The following is a 7,751-nucleotide window of genomic DNA, read 5'->3' on the forward strand; positions in this document are numbered from 1 at the left end:
TTCATGACCTATGCTACCTTAGCAGCATGCAGCCATGAGCACTTCATACTCCAGTGCAATTTTTTCTCAGTTTCTGGTGCATCAGATGATTCATAACGCAGAATAACTAGATATAAACGGCAACTCTCACCATGCTCCTATTAATCATCTCAGAGTATTATTGTCCCACCACATTCCTCCCACTAGCTGATACTCCTCCAGAGTGCTCATGTCCCACATGCTAGTGCAGCAAAGGATGGCTAAACACACACAGAGCCATGCCCCTGCGTGTTTGCAGTCCTCCCAATAACCAGTGATTCTCCCTTTGTTCCCCCTGGAATCTCAGCAATCCACTCCCCACCCACATGCCCACCATCTGCTTCAGGCTTTTTGGTGCTGTCACTGTACCCATGTGAGAACAACTGCACACAGCTCATCCTCAGAAGCAATGTCATATGTTGCTTTCTTTCCAGTCTACAAGGAGGAACTGTGGGAAGGATATGGAGATCTGTTTTCTGGTTTCTGAGAGTTTTCAAAAAATATCTTTTCTGTAATGACAGAACACAGAAATTATCTGTCTTAAAAAATGCTCTTGTTCTTCCCTCCTACTCATGCTTCAAAACACACCCCTTGCCCTGATCTTTATTTGGAGAATGCCATCTATTGTTAGTACTCTTTGCTATTGTTAGTAGGAATTGTTATAGTGTTTTCTAAGTTTTCTTATTCCAGTAGGTGGAAAAAAAAAACTGCTTCTCTTTTTGAACTGTTTGCTTTACTAAGCTATAGGCATAAGTCAAATGTGAAATATGTAAAAAGGGTGGAAGACTATACATGTGTGTGCTTTATGAAAGTGGAGTCTAGTGGGTGAGAGAAAGAAATTGTGTAAATAGAGATGTATGGATTTATCTTCTTTAGGCTGTTTCCTGTATGTAAATGCATGTTCCTTGGCCTCTGCAAGAGCAGGCAGGTCCATGCTGTGCCATTGGCACTAGAAGGTTCTCTGGAAACTTTCAATTATGCTCGTGATTTCAACCCAAAATAACAAATGGATAGCTCATTTCTGTACATGGGTGATTTTCCTCAATCTTAATCCACAATAGTTTTAAAAACATCCCTAATGTAAATCTTGACTGGTCTAGGCAGTACTATTTGTTTTCAAAATGTCATTAGTTTTATAAGGGAATTTTCTATGTTTGGCATAAAAGTGGAGAAAGACAAGTTCTCACTGCAGGTGTGCTGGAGCCCACCTGTGGTACTTTCCATTACATCAGTCACTGTGAAACTGCACATAGCAAAAGGCTACATAGTTGTCACTGCTGGAACGAAACGTGGGTGAGGGGAAGGAAGAATTAGCTTTCTTTTTAAACATGCATAATAGTTTGACTGGCTGAAATGGCTTTTAAAAAATATTCAGAATAATTCCCATTCTCCTGAGGCTAAGTTAGAGGAATTGCTAAGAAAATTAGTCTGAAAATTCAGAATTAAAATTACAAATTGAATAGAATATCTCCTGGAGACTTCACAATTAGTGTTAATAATATATTTGCCATTGCTTTCTATCCACATCAATGAAAGGGGGGAAAAATAGAGGCTAAAGACTTTTGTATATAGCAGTGTTGTGATTTCTCTCCTAGCTGCCAACAAAAGCCATGTTTTGAATTTTGGCTGATAATGCAACTGGGAGAATATCAAAGCAGCTTATAGATTAGCAGAACAACAGTAACATGAATAGTAACAGGGACTAAACAAAACAACAGAAGGAGAAAATGCAAGATCTCCTTAGGAAAACATTTTGCATCTCACTGATGATCAGTGAAGTCCCCCAGGTACAACCAGTCCTCCTCTTACCTTTTCAGCCACTACACCCAGGAACCACAAGCTTCAGGATAGTGAAACAAGATGTGAACTGGGCAGATCATTTCTAGTGATGCTTGGAAATGAAGCTTTCTGTGAGCTCTGAACTTACATTACAAAGCAGCAAAGCATTTTGTTATCCTTTTGTGGTGCCTTTTCAGTATACATTTGTGATGCTTTATACATATTTTGGAACCTGCCTTTTGTATTTATTAATTTATGCCTGAATTTTTGCTTACATCATCCTCTTCCTTTATCATGTCTATCTCCAGCACCCAAAATAAGTTCACTATTGGATTATATAGATCATGTCCTCATGGATCCCTTGCCAAGAGTCTTCAGCTGCAGCTGTTTGTGAGAATTTTCCCTGTGGAGATGCTCTATCCTGCATGGGAGGGGAAGAGGGTGGAAAGATAATGCAATATATTTCCTCTTTTGCTGCTTTTGAACCCATTGATCACCTTTAAAACAAGTGATACTTCTTTTTTTTTTTCTTTAGATAAGTTGGCAATGTCCAGAAAAGAAGATGCATTTATGATAAACTTGGAGATGCTAGAGACACGAGGGACTTACCAGTCCCTGAGACTCTCTTGAGGCAGCATTCCTAAAAACAAACAAAACCAAACAAATAAATCCGTGATATTTCCTTTACTTTCCTTTCTAGAGGTAAAAAGAGTCAACAGGAGACCTGGACTGTTTTCAGCTCATGCCTAATATGGGAAAAATCAGAAGGCTCCAGAGGTTTCATCAGAGCAGTTTTCTCTCAGCTCTAATCAGTGAGAATGAGGAAAGAAGATATGCCTTCACCATAGCTTGCTGGGTCCATTAATTTTTCTTTGTTAGCAAACTACAGTATCTGTGTTCATAGTAAAAGAATGCAGCCAACAAATCCTAGGCATACCATATATTTCATGGGTTTAGCAACCCATTAAAGTTGAGAGTAGCATCTGATTTATCTTGGCAAATGGCTCCAGCTGTTCTCAGGAGCATATTTTTTCAATCAAAGGAGGTGTTCCCTCAATTAGGTCTTGATTTGAATCTCTTTATTCAGGGATATATTTACAGATCTATTTGTAAAAGAGTATGTACTTTGTAAAAGCATTTTGAATGCTCTGCTAATGCAGTGTGGTGCAACTTCCCTGTAATCACTGTTTCTGTCCCAAGAAGACTAACATGTTGGTAAGTAATTGCTGGATTATCGAACAGTGTGCAAGCTCATTTTCTGGCCGAAACAAGTATTAGAGTTTCACAAACACTCAGCCATATACATTATTATACCACACTAACCTATTACTGAAGAAACCACTGAGGAATGGACAAATGACCCACAGACAGACAGAGGAATATTTACTTTCTTGCATGATCTAGGATTTGATTTGCTTGCTGGCTTCCAGAGATGTTGCTGCTTTCAGAGATGAATGCAATGAATGTCTGGCCCCTATCTCCCATAATATTTTGATAAAGGGATGACAAGTGATGATGTTATACAAACACTTGATATTCAGCTTGGGTTAGTTTTAATTGGTGAGGTCAATCTTTACTCATCTGCAACCATCCAGCACAGCTGTTTTACGGCACCTCTTTGCTAACTCTCCTACCAAATTTCCTTTCTGCCTCTGAAGCCTAAATCCTGATATGACACAGAGATGAAAAATCTTCTGGTCTCCACTGGAAAAAAAACCTATTGGTCTTCATAGGCCTCCATAAATCACTAGATGACCTTCTTTCTTCCAGAAAAGAAATCAAAAGAGGAGCATGACAGATACATATCTTTGATTGGTTAATACCTAATTTTAACTAGTAGGTGAATGTATTGGAAAGACACAAGAGATTTTTTTAGAGGGATTTTTTTTTTTCCCAGTGGTTTGACAAAACTGATTTTTTTTACCGGTACATATGGCTTTCATTAAAATATTTGTAGGAGATGTTGAAACATTTTGTTCTTACCTTTCTGCAACAGCTTTTATGTCACACTGCTATTTTATCTAAATGCAAAATGAGGCAGACTTAAGTCCAAAGGAAACAATTTTCCCTTAGTGTTTGAACATTTCTCTCCATGAAAAAAATCTGTAATGGTCACTCTTATTTATGATTCAGAATGAAACCAGATTTTGAAGCCCTGCAGCCTTCCTGAGGAAGGGATGTCTGGTTTCTGACTGCCCCTACTTTTGGTGCAGCCATGAGACAGACAGCAATGACTATCATGCCACAGAAATGGGACCAAAGGGATGTAGCACATGACATGGTCTGAGGCCTCTGCTCAGTATACAGCATCCAAATGCAACAAAAGCTCCATTCGGAATCTTTCGTAGAAAACTCCCTTTTAACCCATTCTAGTTGCTTTTTCTTTTCCAATTTATAGTTTTGTTTTTCTTTTTCTGTTCCAGGGATTTTTGTTCACAATCTTGGCTAGCTTTTTGTTTCCTCTCTCTCAAATGCTCGGGTGAGTGTAATGCTCTCTGTAGGTGGTCCATATGTAGGTTAGAGAACAAGGAGGAATGTTTTGCCCTTGCTTAGAGGTGGGTAAACTGCCTGAAATTTCTTCACAGGAGACATATTCAAATCCCTGCAGGAAGGTGGAAACACGGATGTTACAAGGCTAGCCTATTTCATGGTTGATGACTTTTATCAGTATGTAAATGAAAGACAGCAAGTGGCTCTTTTGAACATCCACAGTAAACGTGTCATTTGATCACATTATCAAAAACAAGCAACAAAAGATGGGAACATCGTGGAGAGTCAGAGGCAGGGACATTGCTAGCATATGAACTGACTTGTCTTAACTTTTACTCAGGGCTGTGTTGCAGACTTACTTTTTGACCCAAGGGAAGTCATTCACACGTATTTTCAAAGCAGCAGTTAATTTCAGCAGCCCAGTTTAAAACACTGTGAGAGGGATGCCGCTCACTAGAGATGTCCAGATGTGGAATGGTCGTATATACACTATTCACAGCTAGGAGAAAGTAACAGCAGAGTCTAATATATGTTACCTCTGGACTGCACTGGATATCCACATCAGGATGAAATGTGTCTCTCTCAGAAATGCCTGTTTCTGTCCCCAGCCTACATCTGCCCTGTGGCATCTTGTCTGATGCAGCTGCTGAATGCTTTCAAATCCCTTAACCTCAGATGACACCTGAATAAGAGGTGTTTTGGAAGCATAACCATTTTCTTACGATCTAGTACATGGATCTTGCAAAAATTTTGAATGGGACAGCCTGGCACTTTTTTTCCACAGCAAAAATATTCTCTTAGGATTGTGTGTTTCTGCTTCATGATTCTTAAGGCTCAGGGCCAAAAGAAAAAAAAAAAAAAAGTAAACCCAAACCAAAGTAATAAAGATGCTATTAGGAAATAGATACTCTTAAGGGCCTGAATTATTTTGCTGTTCCTTTCAGAACATGATTGGCTAGGGAAAAAATTGCCTTGGTTTTAGAATTAGAGCAGAGGTCAGGTAAGACCAGCATCTTGTGCATCTTACTAATGGAGATGTTCAGCCTGGCAGTTTCAGTGCCTCCCCAGTTGCTATTTCTTGTATTTATGCACAGCTGTAAAACGGGTACAGATCGCAAATAAAGAACAAGAATCCCTAAAAACTGTAAGGTGTCAGAACAGAGAAACAGAACAGAAAACCTCAGACAACACTCCCTACCCATTCTATCTTTCCCATGAATTACTAGAGAAGGATAAAAATCTTGAGAAGATTAAACAGAAACTTCTTAGCTTTCAAATAGCAATCCAGTGTACTGATGTGCATCCCAGGCCAAATTCAGCCCCAATGAATTGACTAGAACATTCATGAAGTCAGGAAATTCACGGAGTCAGGTTTGTGCCTTAATTTGGCTTCATATGTTATATGGAGGAGCTCATATGGTTTCCCTGGTGTGAAAATACAGTTTTCAACCAGGATGTGATACATCTCTTAAAAATAATATATGAGTTCCCTGTGATAGAATCTCAGCTACACCAAATGGAGCTTTAAAGGGCACTCAAAAGCAAAAGAATAAAGAACTGCTACAGCCCTAACACAAGCCGAGATGAACATGATATGTATATGACTTCTGGTTTGAATTCAGCAGGCTTCTCTATTCTAAAAGAACAAATGGATCTTGCTTCCCCAAGCATATGGCGGCAACACATGCAATTTACATCCCATATGGGGTTTCTTTCAGGCAACTGTCAGACTATAAAATGTCACAAGAAATTGCTTTAGATCCGCATTATATAGTGCAGACCTTAGTGTTCCCCTTTGTAGCACTGTCCATAGCTCCAAGAGAGGTGCTTTTAAAATAACTGTTGTTTGTGCTGCAATAGGACCTAAAAGTTAGGGAGCACTGCAATGCCTCTGCCACCACACTGTGAAAAATGCGGGACTCCTTCAGATGTCCATCGTCTAATTTAGCAGCAGATGAAGCCAGTTGGTGTGACACATAATGAGGAAGAATGAGACAGGAAAAACAACACTGTATGGTTATTACATAGCACATTTTATCACTTGGTCTCAAATCACTTGGTAAACAGGGTAAGCAAAATCATTTCCGTTTCAAAGATGAGGAAACAGAGGCACAAGCAGGTGACTTTTCAAAGCATGCCAAAGCTGTGGCATCAAAACTTAAATCACAGACCAGCTATTTACCAGCTCTTTATATACTTACTCATAGTGCCTCCTCATCAATTACTTTGATCTTGTTTAAGCAAATCACACAATATCTATGAAAAGTTCAGTCACATACATGTAAATGTGTGGGCAAAAAAATACACAGAATAGGCCTTTTTATTTCTTTGGCTGCCTGCATAACCATGCTTACTGGCACTGTTGTGTAGGCAGCACAGTAAAAATGCCTCGCAAAATGATCAGATGCAGATTTTGAAGACTAGTATCAGAAAGGCCTTCCTTCCACAATGAGGAAAGCATGAGTTTACACATTGGGAAACTAAATATCCAGGCAAATGAGGCTAGAATTTTTGGCATAGAGGAGGATGCAAATCAACAAGGCATTAAAATGAATGAACAGATAGAAACCTGGAAAGGAAACAGAGAATATTTGTGCCTGATGTAATTATACACATGACAGCAGCAGTGAAGGATAAAACAAGGAAGGAAATCGCTTTATCAGTGCACATGCATTAGGTTGAAGTGGCCTAGAGGAAGGAAGGCCAAGAGTAGGAAGGATTCATAAATTACCATCGCAGTTGATGTGCCAACATCATGTTGGGCACAACAAGTAACTCAGACTGTAAGAATTCACCTTAGAGTGGACCTGAATGATAAGAAGAGTGGTCAATAGGAGACCACTGAGGTCAAAGAGAATGGTTACAACTAAGGGAAGTGGAGTAAGATGCAAAAGATATTGAATTTTAGCTCAAAAATGTGACTGCCAGGTTAATGAGTCACTCTTATAAGCACATAAGAGCATGTAGTTGGCATGCAGAGAAGACGACCAATGTACTATGACTTACTCTTTTCAAAGGAAGAAGGAGGAACAGAAGAAGCAATGACAAGAAACATTAAAGGAATAAGCAAAGAAAAATAAAGAGGTCTTGAGAAGAGCAGAACTGCCAAAGCCAAAGAAAGAAAATATTTCAGTAATGACGTAATATTGATTACACCATAGCCAGTTAGGAGGCTTAGGACTTAAGAAAGATACGGACTAGCAGTTGGGAAGGAGGAGATGGCACGGAGCATATGTGCCACCCACCAAGAAATGCATGAGCACTGGACCAGTGTTTGTCCCATTTCACTTACCCTTGCACAGGAGCATATGGGAGAATTTTAGTTGTGTGGCAAAAGCCTTGTCTTGAGGGATATTACTTCTTTTCACAAGCCAGGCTCATATCTCATCTTTCAACCATCCCAACAGTGCCCCCATTGTTAATACAGCTGACTTGACACCGTAGTGCCAAAACACCCAAGTGAT

The sequence above is a fragment of the Psittacula echo genome, assembly GCF_963264785.1.
Source record: "Psittacula echo genome assembly, chromosome: 3".
In the NCBI taxonomy this organism is placed as follows: domain Eukaryota; kingdom Metazoa; phylum Chordata; class Aves; order Psittaciformes; family Psittacidae; genus Psittacula; species Psittacula echo.